Source organism: Bubalus kerabau, chromosome 10 (assembly GCF_029407905.1).
Source record: "Bubalus kerabau isolate K-KA32 ecotype Philippines breed swamp buffalo chromosome 10, PCC_UOA_SB_1v2, whole genome shotgun sequence".
In the NCBI taxonomy this organism is placed as follows: domain Eukaryota; kingdom Metazoa; phylum Chordata; class Mammalia; order Artiodactyla; family Bovidae; genus Bubalus; species Bubalus kerabau.
Genome location: NC_073633.1, coordinates 95,518,921 through 95,537,888, shown reverse-complemented (window position 1 = coordinate 95,537,888; position 18,968 = coordinate 95,518,921).

The following is an 18,968-nucleotide window of genomic DNA, read 5'->3' as shown; positions in this document are numbered from 1 at the left end:
TCAGTTTCACGACTGCAACACTGTTTTGTAACTTAGCCAGGAAACAGAAGTGCTGTGATTCAAACAACACGCCATCCCACTTCCTCACTGCCAGCAACACAGCCCAGAAGCCAAAGCTCTGGGCTTGGGAGTGAGCTGGCTGGGGAAATTCTGGGACTCCATGGCAAGCACTGCTAACTTTGTCCTACTCGGAAGCGGCCTACACTTTTCAAGTACGCAAGTCATGCATCAGAGTAACGAGGCATTATGTAGTCCTCTCAGTTTCCCCCTGTAAGGGGCTGGACTTGTTTTCTTAAGCGAGAAAATACATAAACGTGCTGCTTTTAAAAACAATATAGGTTTTTAAAATAGTTTTTATTTATTTTTTTAATTTATTTAATTGGAGGCTAATTACTTTACAATATTGTAGTGGTTCTGCCATACACGGACATGAAAATTTACTGGATACCTCCCGGGTGGCACAGTGGTAAAGAAACACATACCAGTGCAAGAGACTCAAGACACATGGATTTGATTCCCTGGGTCAGGAAGATTCCCTGGAGGAGAAAATGGAAAACCGCTCCAGTATGCTTGCCCGGAAAGTTCCATGGACAGACAAGTCTGGTGGGTTATAGTCCATGGGGTGGCAAAGAGTTGGACTCGTTATTAGCAAGGAGAACTCTATAAAACTTACTGCTGCTGCTGCTAAGTCGCTTCAGTCGTGTCCGACTGTGCAACCCCATAGACGGCAGCCCACCAGGCTCCCCCATCCCTGGGATTCTCTAGGCAAGGACACTGGAGTGGGCTGCCATTGCCTTCTCCATAAAACTTACTATTTGTGTTTATATTAAATAGACTATAAAGCACATACAGTAAATTCTTTACAAGTTTATCAAGTTTCCTCTTAAAAGAATGGGTGATAACATCTCATCAGAAACAGTTCCAAGTGAAACCTTAATCTTCTGTTCTTTATCCTACACTGGCCCTGTTGTACCCACTTTATTTGCTGTGATTTCTTGATCTTGTTTCAGCTCTTTAAAAAAGAAAAAAAAAAACCTAAATTCTAAGTTATTTTATTTATATACATATCTAAAGTTTGATTTATTTCCCTCTTTCACATTCCAAATTTCCCTACAGCTTCTCTTCTTCTCTCCATCTCTTGACAACGCAGATTAACAACTTGTTTTATTCTTCTCTCTCCCTATTATCTTATTTCCTCACTTAACAATAGATTGTGGAAATTCCTCTAAGTCATGTGGTTTAGATCAAGATAGATCAGGTTCATTCTTCTAAGGACTGTGTAACAATCTCTAAAAGAAATCTATTATAATACACTCGACAACTCCATTTTCCTTTTTATAAATATTTTTCCTTTTTTAACCACTGTAGATAGTCACAAAAAACTCTTACATGTACATACTAGGATACTGATACTTTTATTTCTATGAGATAGACTCTCACAGTTAGGATTCCTGAGGCAAAGGGTATATGTATCTTAATTTTAACAGAAACTGCCATGCAGAAGTTAATCTTTATTTAAAAAAAAAAGCTATAATAATTTAAATTTTTTCTGTATTTTAAACAGCAGTAGGAGTTGGCACACTTTAAAATTTGTACTAATCTGATGAATATAAAGTGATATCTCATTGTTACCTAAATTTGCAATTCTTTGATCACACAGGCGATCACACGTTTTTTGTAGGTTTAAAGGCCATCAGAATGCTCCCTTTTGTAAAGTGCTTATTCATATTCATCACCCATTTGTCTCCGAGTTTCTTTTCTTCAGTTATCAATTTGCAAAACTTCTATGTAAAATCTGCTTTTGTTTGTGGGAGGCACTGCTAGCCACCTATCCGGAATTATTATTGCCCTTCTCCCCATAAAAGAACTCTAACATTAATGTTGAAATATGCCCAGATTAAAGAAACAAAACAAACAAACAAACACAACCAAATTGCTTGAACCAATCTCACGTAGCAGCTGGGACAGACACAGTTATGGTGAAAGAAAAACAAGCTGACATCACAAGGTGAGACTGCTGGACAGTTTCTTCTGAAAACTGCAAATTTAGCTGGTATATACTTTTTGCTTTCACCCTTCCAACTTTTTCCTTCCTAGAATTTGGGTCAAATACTAAAGGTTCAACAGCCTTTTAGAGAACACAAAGAGACAAACATAAGGATGAAAGTCCATGGTTAGGACAGCTGCTTAGGGATTATTGCATACAGCTGTTGTATGAGCTCTGAATGGCTCACCTTTTGACTTCTTATGTAAAAAACAACAATAACAAAAAAATTCAGACACCTAACTTGTTAAAGCATGGTTATTTATGCTCTCAGTTACAACTGTTTATAATCCTTATGGACTTATTTCATTACAGCTTTTCCCAAATATATCATTTATATACTAAAAGTATTAATGGAATTTTTACTATAAGTTTTTACTTAAAATTCTTATATATTGACTATTTTCTTTTTATATTATAGCATCTGGGATTCCTGTTTTGGTTAGAAATGTTCCAACCAATCATTCGTACAGATAGTATACACGTTCTTCCAATACGTTTGGTACTCAAAACAAAACAAAACAAAACAAAACACCTTTAAGGCTTTAATTCATTAGGAGTTTATTTTGTTTATGAAGTGAGACAGATACCCATATGGATTGTTTTCCATATGGATGGTGGGCTGTCTTTCTACCATTTGTCAAACACTTTGGATCTAGCCACTGAATTGTGATAACAGCTTGGTAAGCAATTAAATTGCCATGTATGCTGGGGACTTTTTTTGGCTACTCTTCACTTTCTATAATCTACTTGCCTATTTCTATGCCAGAACTACATTTTTTTTTTACTACAATGGTTTATATACTGGACTTATAAAGTATAGCCCTTCCTCAAAATCTTTTCTTAGATTTCTTTTTGGCTGTTCTTAGATATAAATGCTTTCATATGAACTTTAAGATCACTCTGGGTCATCAAAAAGCCACCAGCAGGAGATTTGATTTGGAATTGTAGTGGGTGATCACTGATACTAAATCATCTCACCGAGGTCATAGCCTTTTCTTTGGCCAAATACTGCTTGCTCGTTTCTATAGTCTAAAAAATATATGTTTTTTTTTTCACATCCTGTTAAATATATCTCTAGATATTTTTGACTTTGGTTATCTTTTGTGAGTTGTCTATATCTAGTTGTCCCAGGCAAAATAACAAATACATATCTTTCTTTTCCTCTTTCCCTTCTACAGGAATTTTCTTCTACAAAAATAATTATTCTTCTCTAAGAATAATTAACCCAGATGTTAAAGGTGAGAAGATAACTTAAAATATGCCCCCATTAGTAAAAGAGTTCTTTCCTACTCTCACCGTATCAGAAGGGAAAGTACAAGGGAAAGAGGGGGAAAAAAAAAATCCTTCCTTTTTTCTTTCTCCTGCCCTTCCTTTCTTTCTTTTGGAGATATTCAATATTTTTAAAAGTAAATGCAATACAAGAACAACAACAAAAAGATGAATTAGAACAAATATAAGGCAAGAAAGATAAATTTATCTATTTTTACTAATATTTTGAGCGTTGTTGTTTTCCTCTCCATTCTACAGATAAGGGCAACTGAAGCTCAAAGTTAGGGGTCTGGTATCACAGTCAGGATTCAAACTCAGGGCTGTATGTTTCCAGAGTTGTCGCCCTTTTCCTAGCATGATATTGCTTCTCTATAGCAATTTCCCACAGATATTGTTTCATTTATACTTGCTTTTTACATAGATGTACAAAGACTAATTAATTCAGATATTAAAGGTGAGAAGATAACTTAAAATATGCCATCAGTAAAAGAGTTCTTTCCTACTCTCACTGTATCATATCTAGATTGTGTCCTTTTATTTGTAGGATTGTTGCAAGAAAAAGATTTTTTTCCTGGTTTTAGATGTACCTGGATATTACATTGACCTTTCTTTTACTCCTGTAAGTTACAGTTGCACATTGCAGAACCCATTAGATTTCACCACAACTGGGATTATTTTTCCAGTGGGACAAAAAAAAAAAAAAAACCTAAATGAGCAAAAAACTATTTTCTCCAAAGAAAAGGAACTTAAAACTCAGATGCAGGGCCGTCTCTCTTGATTATAATTTTGTTTCCATACATTTTCAACAACAGCCAAAAAGAGATACAAGAGCAAAACTATCCGATACATCTGTACCCATATAAACATCATCCTCACTCTTCTGATCAGGCATGCATCAAAAAGCCTTGTCTACATTTAAATGTAAGATGAATGATCACTTTGAGCTTTCCCTCGGGTTCTATAGGATGATATCATTATGCATGATAGTGAACTAGTTACAGAACTGAGTGTCACAGAAGTATAGGCGGTATCTTTCAGTGACTTTACTTTTGTTAAGTGCAAGGGAATGTAACTGAAAGGGACTGAATAAAGGGACAAAGTAGCTAGTTAAATAGTTAATGCCACCAGGGGGAAGATATCTTGAAAAAATATGTGAGGCCCCTCCAAGTTAATGATTATTCAAGAAAGCAGCTTTGCTTAACCACAAGACCAAGCAGTCTTGCTTAGCAACAAGATTATGCAACAGGAGCATGAGAGATGCCCTGAAACAGTGTGGCATAAGGCAGCGGGGCATGAGCCCCACAGTCTGCCAGTGAGTTCAGTGTGTTAAGATATGCTCTCTGCACACATCAGTTCAGTTCAGTTGCTCAGTCATGTTTGACTCTTTGCGACCCCATGGACTGCAGCACGCCAGGCCTCCCTGTCCATCACCAACTCCCGGAGCTTACTCAAACTCATGTCTACTGAGTCAGTGATGCCATCCAACCATCTCATCCTCTGTCGTCCCCTTCTCCTCTTGCCTTCAATCTTTCCCAACATCAGGGTCTTTTCCAATGAGTCAGTTCTTTGCATCAGGTGGCCAAAGTATTGGAGTTTCAGCTTCAGCATCAGTCCTTCCAATGAATATTCAGGACTGATTTCCTTTAGGATGGACTGGTGATCTCCTTGTAGTCCAAGGGACTCTCAAGAGTCTTCTCCAACATCACAGTTCAAAAGCACACATAAAACACACACACACACACACACACACACACACACACACACACACACTAATTTCTGGACCTAGCTTGACCATGTAGACAAAAAATCTTCCCTGCCCAACCTGGAGGATGAACTGATGACGGAAGCACGACATCTACTAAAGAATGGCAAAGAAAGTCTTCTCCTTGCTCCCCACTTTTCCTTTGATGAAAAGCTGTAGCCCACTGAGTTTTGGGGTGTGGCACCCTCTTGTCTGTCTGCTTGTAAGCTTCACAGGCTGTCGATTCGAATAAACCACTTTTAATCCATCACTTTGCCACTCACTGAATTCTTTCAGCATTGAGACATAAAGGACCGGAGCTCTTTGGAGCCCCCTGAAATGACACCTAATGGTTTCATAGCTAGACTCCAGTGACAGGTAAGGGAGAAGCTAGTCATTGCTGGGCACTCATTCAACTACTTTCTATACGTACTACTATCATAACTCCTTGTGACTTCATTTCGAAATCCAATTTTCCTCTGTTCCAAAAGAAAGAACATTTTGGGTATACCACTCTCAAGGAGAGGAGAAGAACAAATGTACTCAAGTTCTTCCCTCTACCTGCCACTTCTTCAGTGGAGGGCAAAATAAAGAGCAAGTATAAAGGCTTAATTAAGGTCAGGATTAAAACACAGATCCTGCTTCTGTGTCTGGGGGAAGTCAGTGCTTGTTTTTTGAAGTTAAATTTCAAGGGCAGAGTAGAACCTTGTAGAGTTTTTCCTACTAATTGGGCCTTACGTGAGGAGTCCATATGTTTAAACATCTCCTGAAAGGGTTATTTGTATTCCCCCTCCTCCTCAGAAACATACATTAAAGGAAAAATAAATCTCTCCTTGGAATATTATTGTTTTGCGATGTTCCAGTACTTGATTTGTGACAGCAGATACAAGGAGTCACCAACTGATATCCCAAACTCAAGCCACGGGGTTGATTCAGACATTAAGAAAGCATAACCATCTCTTGAAATTCTAACTACCTCAAATTTCTGTATCACAAAGAACACACATTCTTTCCAGATATTTGGTATGACTAAAACAGCTATTAATAGATTCTGGAAATGTAGAAAGAAATGTGGAGAGATGTAAAAATCTACAATGGGAAAAAGCAGGGTAATTCTAAATGTACTTCTTGCTGAACCTTGTACCACGTGTGTACACGCACACACACACACACACACACACACACACACACACACACAATCAGGTAGTGTATTCTCTGCATAACTTTCCCATGCTATTTGGTGATGAAGAGTGATTTTTCACCTCAGTCTATCCTTTAAGAATCAATTCAAATTTCAACACCTCCACAAATATGTCTACCCAGCTTCCAGAGATCTTTGTTTTCCTCATACCTACAGGGCCTGTTGGGCTTCCCTGGTGGCTCAGATGGTAAAGAATACTCCTGCAATCCTGGAGACCTGGGTTCAATTCCTAGGTTGGGAATGGCTACTGACTCCAATATTCTGGCCTGGAGAATTCCATGGACAGAGGAGCCTGGCAAGTTACAGTCCATGGAGCTGCAAAGAATCAGACCTGACTGAGTGACTTTCACTTTCAAACTTTAATGGGACCTATTGTGAATAACATCCATCGGACATAAATGAAAATGGCTACTTTACTTGGAGTTCTAAAATAATAAGGAAACTAAAAGACCAACCCCAATCCCTCATTTTGCATATTAAAAACTTGTTAGATATGTTAAATAATTTGTCTAAGACACACTGACAACTTTAACTGGGTATCTCTTCCCCCCAACTATATTGCAGACTCATAGAATACAGAATAAAACTATTTTTTCTTTAGTTATTTTTTTAAAAATTATTTATTTTTAATTGAAGGATAATGACAATACTGTGTTTGTTTCTGCCATTCATCAACATGGATCAGTCATAGGTGTACATATGTCCCCTCCCTCTTGAGCATCTCTCCGACATCCCTCGCCATCCCACCCCTCTAGGTTGTCACAGAGCCCGGGTTTGAGTTCCCTGAATCATGCAGCCAATTTCCACTGGCTATCTATTTTACATATGTTAGTGTATATATTTCTATGCTACTCTGTCCCAGAATGAGAGTCTTACACTCCATATATTCCATCGACCATTGCTGGTCCTATTCCAGTCACTTTCTCATAATAGATGTTCAATAAATATGTGTTGATTGAAGGTTTAACATTAATCTTGAAGCAAATTTAATTTAATCTGGTGCAACCAAAAAATATCTCTTGAATATGTAGTATAAAAAGTATGGTTAAATGAAGAATTCTACTGTTCTCAGAGAGCTTGAAATCTTGCCTAAAAGATATGATGTTCCAGCTATGTCTACCTCGGCTAGAGTCATGGATGTCTTATATACATTTAGGACTGGTCTCTACTGGATGGTAAGCCAATTCTAACCAAGGAAGGGTGTATCCTTAATCACAATCTCACAGGTTGATGGGTTTGCAATGACTGTATTCGGAACACTTGATGGGTCTGCAGTTACTATACTTTGGAACACATTGGCCGCCTCTCACTGGTGTATTTTCCCTATCTCTATTTACTTTCCTTCTGGGACTGTAGCCTTCCATGACATCCACAGTTATTAGATGAAACCCTAAAAAAAATATTTTCAATCTCCACCACTTCAAAGTATGCTTACAAAGGATGCTTCAAAGTGTGCTCAATCAGTGAGCCAGGCACTTTACATAGATTACTTTATGCAACAGTCACAGTAAACCTGAGATGTCAGGATGCATATATTTATTTTATTGATGAAAAAATGGAATTTCAGATGACTATAGCATCTTTCTCAAGGTCCTGCTGCTGTTGCTGCTAAGTCGCTTCAGTCGTGTCCGACTCTGTGCGACCCCATAGACAGCAGCCCACAGGCTCCCCTGTCCCCAGGATTCTCCAGGCAAGAACACTGGAGTGGGTTGCCATTTCTTTCTCCAGTGCAGGAAAGTGAAAAGTGAAAGTGAAGTCTCTCAGTCGTGTCCAACTCTTAGCAACCCCATGGACTGCAGCCTACCAGGCTCCTCCATCCATGAGATTTTCCAGGCAAGGGTACTGGAGTGGGTTGCCATTGCCTTCTCCATCTCAAGGTCCTACACTTTATTAAATAGCAGAGGCAAGAATGAAATACAGGGATGTGCCGCTATGCTGTGCTGAGCTTAGTCACTCAGTCATGTCCAGTTCTTTATGATCCAAAGATGGTAGCCCGTCAGGCTCCTCTGTCCATGGGGATTCTCCAGGCAAGAATACTGGAGTGGGTTGTCATGCCCTCCTCCAGGACATCTTCTGAAACCAGGGATCAAACCCAGGTCTTCCGTATTGCAGGCGGGTTCTTTACCCTCTGAGCCCCCAGGGAAGCCCAAGAATACTGGAGTGGGTAGCTATCCCTTCTCCAGGGGATCCTCTCAACCAAGGAATCAAACTGGGGTCTCCTGCATTGCAAGTGGATTCTTTACCAGCTGAGTGACCAGGGAAGCCCGAAATACAGGGATACCTGGCTTCAAAGATTCTCCTTCTTCTTCTTCTTTTTTTTTAAAAAAATTTTTAAGTCCATTCCAAACACTCTTCCTAAGAAAAGTTACAAAAAGCCAGTCAATGCCAATTTTATTAATCCTCAGGTCTCAGCATTAAAAATAGAGAATTTTCTTAAAATTTGGGTCAATATCAATTTTAACTTCTCTAGAATAAAAAAACTCAATAAAACCAAAAAAAGCAAGCATCTTACAAGATAAGATGACATTCTGTCTCAATTTCTCAATCATTGTATTCACAACACCAACACCAATATTTCTGATTAATTTCCATTTTCTATAGACAAACTTTTGTGAAACTCACAATAAAATCTTTGGGAAATCTGCCCATTGTAAACAATGTAGCAATAAGAGTGAAGAGGAAAGAGGAAGCAAATTAGGATGGATGTGTGACCCTCAAGCTGAGAATGAACCAGCTTTATGAAAGACTATTTGTAATACCTGTTAACTCTCTAGAGTTCTAGGCTATTCCTGTCAACCCCCAACACCCCCCCAATTACAAGGGAAACGCTTTCAGAACAACCCAGGATCAGTGGCATATCCCTTGGATTCTTTCCAGATGTACATGACTTAGAAAGGACTACTATAATACAATAATTCAGGGGGGCGGCAGGGAGGGAAGGACAGAAGTAAACCAGTATTGGTATTAAAGGCAGCTGCAAAAGAAGCTGTAGAAGGGCATGCATTTTTAATACTGCAGCACATAGAACATTCTCTGCCTGATCCCCAATAGTATTGTGACGGCCATTTGTAAATCATTTTTAATTGTCTTATTAAGCAGCTTAGAGTACAGCAATCAAAAGCTTGTGGCGTTGTGAGACCTGGCACAGCCATCGGGCATGGATCAGCGGTCAGGATAATGGAAGACGCAGGATTATATAACCAGTTATGGTCAGCAGGGAAGGCGATTTGGAGAGAAAGCAGTACATGGTTGATTTTGAAGAGATGCTAATCTCAGACAATATGAAATCCGACATTATGGTTCCAGGGAATGGAGACCCCTCTCCACACATGCACACACATCAGCCATGTGCAGTCTGATGACTGCACTGGGAGACTCTAACTGTCAAAAGCAGTTATCTCTCTTCAAGGAGAAATTCCTCATGCCATGTCCTGACTCATGACATAAAGGCTATTTGCAAAATAGGCCCCAAAGGTTGGAATTTTTTTGGAGGAGATTCCCAGAAACTAAATCAGGAAGTTGTCTTTTGTTTTAATGAGAACATATCAACACAACATTTCATGAGAGTGAGATCTTCGAGTCAAGATTCCATGAAGACAATTTTCTGAGATGAGTGTGTCATGTCACAACTTTGTGACTCACAGTTATGACATCTGTAGACTTAAAATAGATAAAAGATCAGTTCTCATTCCTCTAAAGACTTAATTGCCCTGCACTGCCCTAAAGCATCCCAAGGAAAAGACACAAACTCCTTAATTATTATGTCACTTTAGGCACTAGCAAGAGCCAACAGTTGTGGTCAACAGATGAGGAGCAGAGCAAACACATGATGAGTTCCTAGCTGAGGGAGCCAATGAAATAAGTTATTCTTCACAAACTACCTCTTACTAGACAATAACCACTTTCAACTCAGCCAATAAAAGTTTGGCCAAAAATGAGGAATGGAAAAAGAAAGAACTTACGGAATTAATGGCAATGCATTTGTAAATGCATATTCAGAGAATTCTATTTTAATACAACATTAGTGGGGAAAAATTGTCTAGTCCCCTGGATTTATAGTTCCCCAGTTATATGCTGTGACATAAATAATGTATAGCTTTCAGATTTTTTTTCTTGATTTTCTAGTCATAGGCAAAAATATTTTAAGTCTGTTTCCATATGCATCTGGTCTTATCCAGACAAAGAGAGCATAAAAATTTCAGTAAAGACACTGTTGGTCAAATGTTGCAATAGTCTTAGAAATCTAATGATTACATACTATGTGTTTTTCTGAACAACAACTCTATTTATTTTAGCTTGAGATTTTGAAATAAGTCTAATTAGAGATATAGCATAAATAATCTAATTTTGAGAAATATGCTTGGATAAGGGATGGAGAATGGGAAGAACTTCCCACATGGGTATTCTTTCTCATTTTCGTAAGTGATAACTTCTTTCCCCCTGATATTCCTCTTTAGGTTTAACCACAGGTGTACCAATTCAGAAGCAGTTTCGTAAAATATCCCTGAAGTTTCTCCATGGAAATTATAATGATTTCACAAGTGGCCTTATTCCCAAACATCTCTCAAAGTGATTATGTTAAATAAAGTAAAATTAAAATGATTTAGCCACACCAATAAACAAAACGGATTAAACATCCACCTTTCCAATGAAAGTGGAGAAAACAAAGAAGGACATGCATAAGTCACTTATTTTACTGTTAGGATTTGTTCAGTCCTTGCTGGAGAATCCAGGGGGATCTTAGGTTGTCGGCTACAGACTAGATAAAGTCCTTATACTTGGTCTTGGTTTATCAGAGACGTGTACCTACACTAAAGGATCGAAAGTTGTGTTACACTGGCAGACATATATAGTTGAGAGACGTGTCCTAGAAGTGATGAGTGACATATCTAAAGAGAGATGCAAGACACTATACAGGGAACCTGCTCATAAGATTAAACTAAACTGGTAAGTAAAGAGCTGGGAGGGTCAGGACAAGGCTGAAATGCGTAGGTTCAAGGTGAGTATTTCATGTAGTACTGACTGAATGGATCTAGTATGGCTTAAAAGCTTTAAAAAAGTCACACAGTACTAGACAGGGATAACAGTGATGTTGCTGCTGTTGTTGCTTTTGTTATTTTACATAATAACTATTTTTAGACAAAGTCTACTCTTAAAAAGAAGAGGAAAGGGGCATGGTTTATCCTCGTTCTGCCATTTTCTTCAGTTCATTAAATGAAAGAAATTGATTTGGCAGAGCTAATTTTGTAATTAAAAAGCTTATCATTGTTTTCTACAGTGAGTTAAGTAAACAGGCAGTAATTCAGTTACAATATTTACATAGCTCATGCCAGGGGATGTCTGCTCACTAAACTATGGGGAGATGAGAAAGAGGTCATATAAAATTGGGATAAAGAGAGTGTATCAAGGGCAAGAAGGAATTCAGATGTGACAGGTCATTACTGTATTTCTTATGTTGGCACCAGGTCAGGAAGTTAGCTATTTGCATCTCTTTTGAGGGAGAGAACACTGTGGCCATTGGCTTCATTAGACTGTGACTCCCATGAACGCTGATTCATCTCCCTTGAGAAAAAAGGTTAGTAATCTACCTGAGACCAAAAGATGCCAAATTTTCCATTCTCATAAAATGAATTATTTTCCTTATAATCCCAAACAGTTCCCTGGAAATTACAATTCATCTACATTCAGAGAGAAGCACAGAAACTGCTTCATGAAACAGGGATATGATGAAGGAGAAGTAAGGATGGTAGTTGAGAAGACAGTTGAAAGTCTATCAAGTCTCAGTGGAGGCAGACAAGAATTGCTCAAAGGATATCCTCTCAAAGTCCTAATAAGTTTATTTGAGGAAAAAAGTGTCAAAAATAACTAGGTCCACCATTGATCAAGACCTCTCTTTGAAATGTCCTCTCAAAGATGAAACTCATAAAGATACATATCCCTGATTTATCAAGTTTGAATACTGACTTAAGAGTCAATATTCAAAGAGAGCCAGAGAGAGACCAGCAGACAGATGAAGAAGGGAAGAAAGGAAGAGAGAAAGGAAGACAGTGGGAAAGGATGGGAGGGGTAGAAGGGAGAGAGAAAAGAAGGGGGAAAGGGAAGGGAGGTGAGGTAAGGAGAGAAGGGGAGAGAAAAGAATAGGCAAGGAGCCACAGTCTCGGTACCTCAGCACCTGGCTTTGTCTTTTGATTTGGTAATTGAAGTAATGATCAAGCCCAAAACTGCTTGCCTTAAAAGGAGAGGCAAACTCATCACCTCAGATAATGCAGTTGCATTGGGTATGAGTATTCAAAACTCTCTTTGACAATTACTGCCTTGAGATAAACCACAGGGCTCAAATTGTACAGCTGAAGCTGAAATTTAGATGTTCCTGGACTTTGAACTATAGGCTACTCTTTACCAACTGTCTCTACTCTTATTTTGCTAAATCCCATGGGATCCCATTATCCCAGTGCCTTTATTACTTTATTAGTTCAGTGCCATTATTTCAGGACAGGTCAAGGGATTCCAGTCACTTTCCTTTGTATCCTGTGTCCATTCTCATCAAGGCTCAAGTCATTCAGTACCATGGACAGCTCTTTGACTCACAACGTAGAGATGGGCTACCAACCTGAGGCTTAGCTCTGCCACCTTAAATCACACATGGAATGTATCCCAGAACACAGCAAATACTGGTCTTTGTTCAACTGAGAGGATTTCAGCAGTGAGTGAATGGTATCATCTACACCTTTGTGATTTTAAAGATATTTCAAAATACAAACTGCACATTCTTTACCACACATACAGCTACATTTGTCTTTTCAATCTTTCTAAATGGGATACTACTGAAATCAATTATCACTATGTGTCAAAGATATGCCCATCAGGATATTTCTGCCTTGTGAGCTACATTGGAAAATGCTGATGGAAGCAATTGGATGTCAAAAGTCTCTTATGTTCAGCACAAATTCTTTGAAATTCTAGACTGTATACATTTCTGGACACTGGGCATACATAAATTCTTCCCTGTGTCAGTATTTTATAAATATTTCCTGAAAATCTATTATGTTATGTATCACAGCTGCATAAGAATATGTCCAAAGAAAATAAAGTTTTAGGAATTGCTCCATGTATCCCTTTTTATGTTCTCATCTCCAAAGTAAATTATGGTGCTGTTAATCTCTAGTTATAGAAATCCAAGTAAATGCATTGTACAAAGAGGAGAAACAACAATCTTACATTGAGTAAGCTTTTCAAGTTGTATGGCTTAAAATTAAAGGTTAGGATAGTCTCCTTATCCACAGACATAACTGATACCCCTTGTACCACTACTTAGTTTCCCTCCCGAGAGACCAACCACAAAGTGTTACTGAGAAAACCCTTATACTGGCTATTTGGAGACGAAAGGAAGTAATTAATTCTCTCTGATTTAAAAAATGGTCATGACCTTTTCCAAAGCTCTTCCACACCACTGCCTACTCGGTTCCGCCTTCTCTTCTTGTGTTGCCCAGCCTACCACCCTATGCCATCTGCCAGTTTCTGCCTATAACACGTGAAGCCTCCAAAGTATCCGAGTATCATTTTAGATCCTGTTTTTCAGGTTAAAAGCAGTAAATTGCAGATGGCAAGTTTTTTTTTTCTTTTTCTCCCTTGATCTTACTGAAAGCTGGGGTAATTTTGTCATGAGTCACATTAAAAAAAGAACAAGTGATGTTATCCAGCACCTACTCAACATGAATATGTGCAAAGAACAGCTAACTACCCAGTCATCCATTGAGCAAGGAGAGAAGGATTTTGCTTTGCTTTAAGGTGACAGATTTTGGAGTGAGAGAGTGTGCGTAGTTCAGTGTGCCCTGTAAGCACTACCAGAAACTATGTGTGAAAATGCGAGTGAAAAAAACAACAGAATTGGTGGAGCACCTCCAGTGTGCTGACTTACGCTAGGCCCTACATAGAACCGACTCATTAAAAAAGCTGGGGAAGGGGAGATCCAAGTCAAAGGAAAGGCTTGAGGTCAATATGGCAAAACACTTTTACTCAGGGTCTAAGATTAAGAATTTATTTAAGAAGTTTTTTTTTCTACCCTTATATATGTTTATTTCAAAGTTCTGGGCTTAAAAAGTCCAGCTTTGACTTAACTGCTTAATTTTAAGAAGACTTGAACTGTTTCACTGTTTGAAATGAAACCAATTTCATAAGCACCCTCAAAGGAATACTACTGCACCAGAAGTTAAAGTTGACAAAGAAAAACGTTGGGTAACACTGGAGCCCAAGAAAGGAAGCTGTTGCCTCAACCTCTTTTAACCAGCAATGGGAATTTACTCCAAGTCATGTCACTCCACTGAGTCTCAACAGGTTCTAAAGAGGTCCGTGCTGACAGCATTTAGGATTGCTGGGAGCATTATAGCCTATAATCTATCTCTTTTTAAGGGATTTTATTTTGAAGCCTCCAGTAGATGACATCTGAAAGTTTCTGCAGTCTTGAACTCTACAATTCACTTAAAATAACCCATGCATGAGTCCATACTATGTCCACATTCTCCATGATAAATTTTAGAGCATAGCATAAGACATGCATGTAGATGAATATACCTATTTAATTATGCTGCTATCTATCCTCAAAGCGGGGCACTGAGGAATCTTAAATCAACACATCTACAACACAGACACAAGTAACAATAGAAAAGAAAGGTACTTATGAAGTAGGTAGGTGAAACAAGGAAATTTCATTAATAATAACATTAAACCTTATGTTCCAGTGAATTTTGTGTGCTTGTTTGAGTTGTAGCAGTAAAAGCCTTAATCAGTTTTATTCATCATGAAAACAGACAGGTGTTTGTGAGGTTCTCAAAATAATTTATACCTTAAATTTATCCCACCATAACTAATACATTAATCTCACTATTAAATATGCAAAAGCAGTGCCTTAAAGCAAATATATCAAAGGATCAATTAGTATTAACTTCTGTGTTTTAGAAAGGTGCAGGGTACCTTATCAGTGCCTCTCCTAAATGACTTGAACATTTTTCTTTGAATACTGGTTTTGATCATAGGGAAGGAATACTTCTAAGAGAGAATAAATCTAGAGGAGAGTCTCCAGGCATAAAAAGGAGGAATAAACTAACAGGATCTGAGTAAGAGTAGAGTAAGAAGCGGACAATAGTAGACATGATGGAAACAGAAACAAAAAGTGTTATCTTTTCAATGCAACCAAAAGCACAGCTTACAAAAGAACTGCTTCCAAAAGTGAGTCTTTACATAATTGCTACACTCTTCTGAAACTTAGCCTTAGCATAGCAACTGTTCAGGAAAATATTATGAATATAGGCAATTTCCAAGTGGCAATGAGAGAAAAGCTGTGCTTGTCAGGTTCCATCGCAAACACCCTTCTCCTATAAAATCTTTCTCAAGTTTTTGTTCTAAGTCCTTCACCGTATTTTCACTTTCCTCTGCTCCATCATCTTTTCCAACAAAGGACACCAGGCTGTTTTACTGATCTAACAGGTAAGAATTAGAAATGGTGCTGCTGATGTGAATTTTGAGTCACTGATCCATCAAATGATGACACTTATGTCTTGGGGCTCCAAAAGGCTTCAGGAGAGCTTGCCCAGTAGTGACAGGGCCACTCTTACAATCTAAATGAGGAATCTCTGAGTATCATATCTTCTGATTCATGTTACTACATCATATAGCAAGATGAGGATCTGTTCTTTTCTCTAATTAAACAAAACAAGTGAAGCATAATACCAGCTTATGCTGGTGAAAAAAAGATGCCCCTGGAATCCTGAAAACCTCAGATTAGCCAAAAAGCAATCAGTGTTGTCTATTCCTTTTCTGATTTTCACAGTGATCCCAGGCCCATTCAGGCTGATAAGGCTTTCATTCACTTCCAAAAGTCACAGTGCTTGACCAGTACCTTCAGAAATATCCTTCTTTGGGAAGACAATCTGCTAGAAATTTAGTTTCACTAACTGAAATCAAAGTAAAAACATTTAGATACACATGCTATAATGCCATTTTTTTTTAAACCTCCACTGCTATGCCTTGAAAATCAAGCTAGATTTTATTATGACCTAAAGAGTTCTAAGTCTGTCCTCTCTCTAAGCAGAGAGAGGAGCTTCAATAAAGGTAGATGTGACAACAATACCACCACAGCAACAATAACAGATACCAATTAACAGCAAAACGAGCAGACAAGTAGCACAAGCTAAGCCACAGTTCTTCATCAGGAAGAATTCTGCAAAGTCTGCTGTTTTTATTTGGCTGTTCTGGGTCTTTGTGGAGGTGCTCAGGCCTCTAGAGTGCCCAGCCTCTCTAGCTGTGGCACAGGCTCAGTTGCCCTGTGGCAATGTGGGGTCTAAGTTCCCTGACCAGGAATGGAAACCATGTCCCCTGCATTGGAAGGCAGATTCTTAACCACTGGACCACCAGGGAAGTTCCTGATAACCATTTTGATTGTCACAGTTAAGGGGTAGGGCTGGCGTCTAGTAGGCAAAGCCTAGGAATACTGCTAGACACCTTACAATGTACAAGGCAACCACTTCCAGTAAAGAATGATCTGGCCTACCATATCGACCGTACCAAGGTTGAGAAACCCTGCATAGGAATGAAGTAATGATCAAAGGGCATGGAGTGAAATAGTGGCGGGAGCCACTGCTGACGACTTTAAAGAAAATCCTCTCCACTTGGGTTCTGCAGACTTCTGGAATTTTTACTCTTCCCTGGCTCTATGAATGCCCTTGAAACTTCCTCTTAAATTTATCTTCCAAGTTTTGTTAATAAAATAACATCGTATTAAGGAATTTAAGTAAAGCAATATGAAGGAAAGAAGGGAGGGAAGGAGGGAGCGGACAAAATGGGAGAGAGAGGGGGAGGTTGAACATTCATTTGAAAACAAACTAAAACAAGAAAGATCAGCAAAATGTATTTTGTTATTCTTGGATATTTGCTTATTTACTTTACCTCCTGAACCTAAATCCAAATGGTAAAGTTCGCTCTTTCAAAGATACAGAAACTTCAGAATGTCAATTTCAGTGAGGTAGATGATTAGCATACTTAAGAAAAAATAATAATAATTAATTATGGCCTCTTACTATACTTAGCCTTCTTTTTTTTTTTTTTTTTTTTTCTTAGCAGTAAGATTATTTCAGGAGGAGTTAAGATTGCAGGCTCCAGAATCAGTCTGAATTATCTGATCTGTTAGCTCTGTGATCATGTCAAACTAATAAAAATAAAGCCTATTTTTCACATCTGCAAAATGGGTTCTTTAATAGTGTTTAATCGCTCAGCCTGTAAAGAATCTGCCTGTGATGCAGGAGACCCAGGTTCAATCCCTGGGTTGGGAAGATCCCCTGGAGATCCAGTGGATGGCAATCCACTCCAGTATTCTTGCCTGGAAAATTCCATGCAGAGAGGAACCTGGCAGGCTACAGTCCAGGGAGGTCGCAAAGAGTCGAACGAACAAAGCTGAGCAACTAACGCTAGTACTTGAAGAGTTGTTGTGAGGACCGAATCAGAATATCATGCAAAGCACTTCCACTGGTATTTGAATAAATAATCATTTAGTAGTTTACTGATGTGGTGGTTATTTTATGATAGACAGTGAAGACTTTGGTTTAAAGAAAGAGAGTCCTTCTTTCCTTTAATTAAGAAATGAGGTAAAGAATAGATTTTTAATGAAGTTCAAAAGATGTAACTCCCCAGCAATTTATGTCACAGTACTGAAAAGATCCATAAAGACAAAATCTCCATATACCATCAGAATATATGATTATACTATGTTTGTGACTGTGTTTAATGTTAAATGATTGAAGTCATAATAAAGAAAATACTAAAACATAATGCAAAAGTATTAACTTTTAAATTTTCCTTTGATCCTTATTTCCTCATAGAGAAAATTGGTACTTACAGATTTCCTTTCTTTTCTTTTTTTTTTTTCTTTTGGACAAGGAAAGAGTAGACCTTGGTTTTGGCTGGCTACAATATATTGCTAATATATAATACTTTTTTTTTCTTATTGCTCTTATATTTACCATTATCTTTTATCTATGAGACGTGATACTGACCTTCCCTGTATCTTATGGTTATATATTTTCCTTTTAAAATAAATGTATTTCTTTCTAAGTAAAATAAATCAACTTAAAGAAGACAAATAATGGCACAAGTCATAAGTGGGCATGACAAAAATGGTGAAGGTGGTGTTAGGATACTGGAGTGGGCAGCCTCTCTCTTCTCCAGGGGATCTTCCCGACCCGGGGATCGAACCCAGGTCTCCCACATTGCAGGCGGACTCTTTACCAGCTGAGCCACCAGGGAAGCACTCAAGTGACATGGGCAAAGCAAACACTGCATAAATCTTCCTCGTGGCTTATCTCTGAACGAGTACTCAAATCACGCAGCTCCATGGGGTTTCAGAGAGTCTACACTTTGTCTATCATTTTGTTAAATATTTTACCAAAGGATACACGAAAGATCCATAATATTCAAGAGCTAAATATGTCTGAAAGTTTGGAAGTGTCCTGTGATGGGTATTCCATCCTAACACACATGGTTTCCGATTTCTTTTCTCTAGTTTTAGGTGGACATTCACCAAAGAGGAAGCAGGGGGCAAGAGTGAGGAAAGGACACTCCACGTGACACCAGTTTTCTATGATGAGGAGGAAAATATCCAGAACTTGACAATGAATAGGATGCCACAACCTCTTGAATGAAAGGTAACCTGTGAAGTGGCC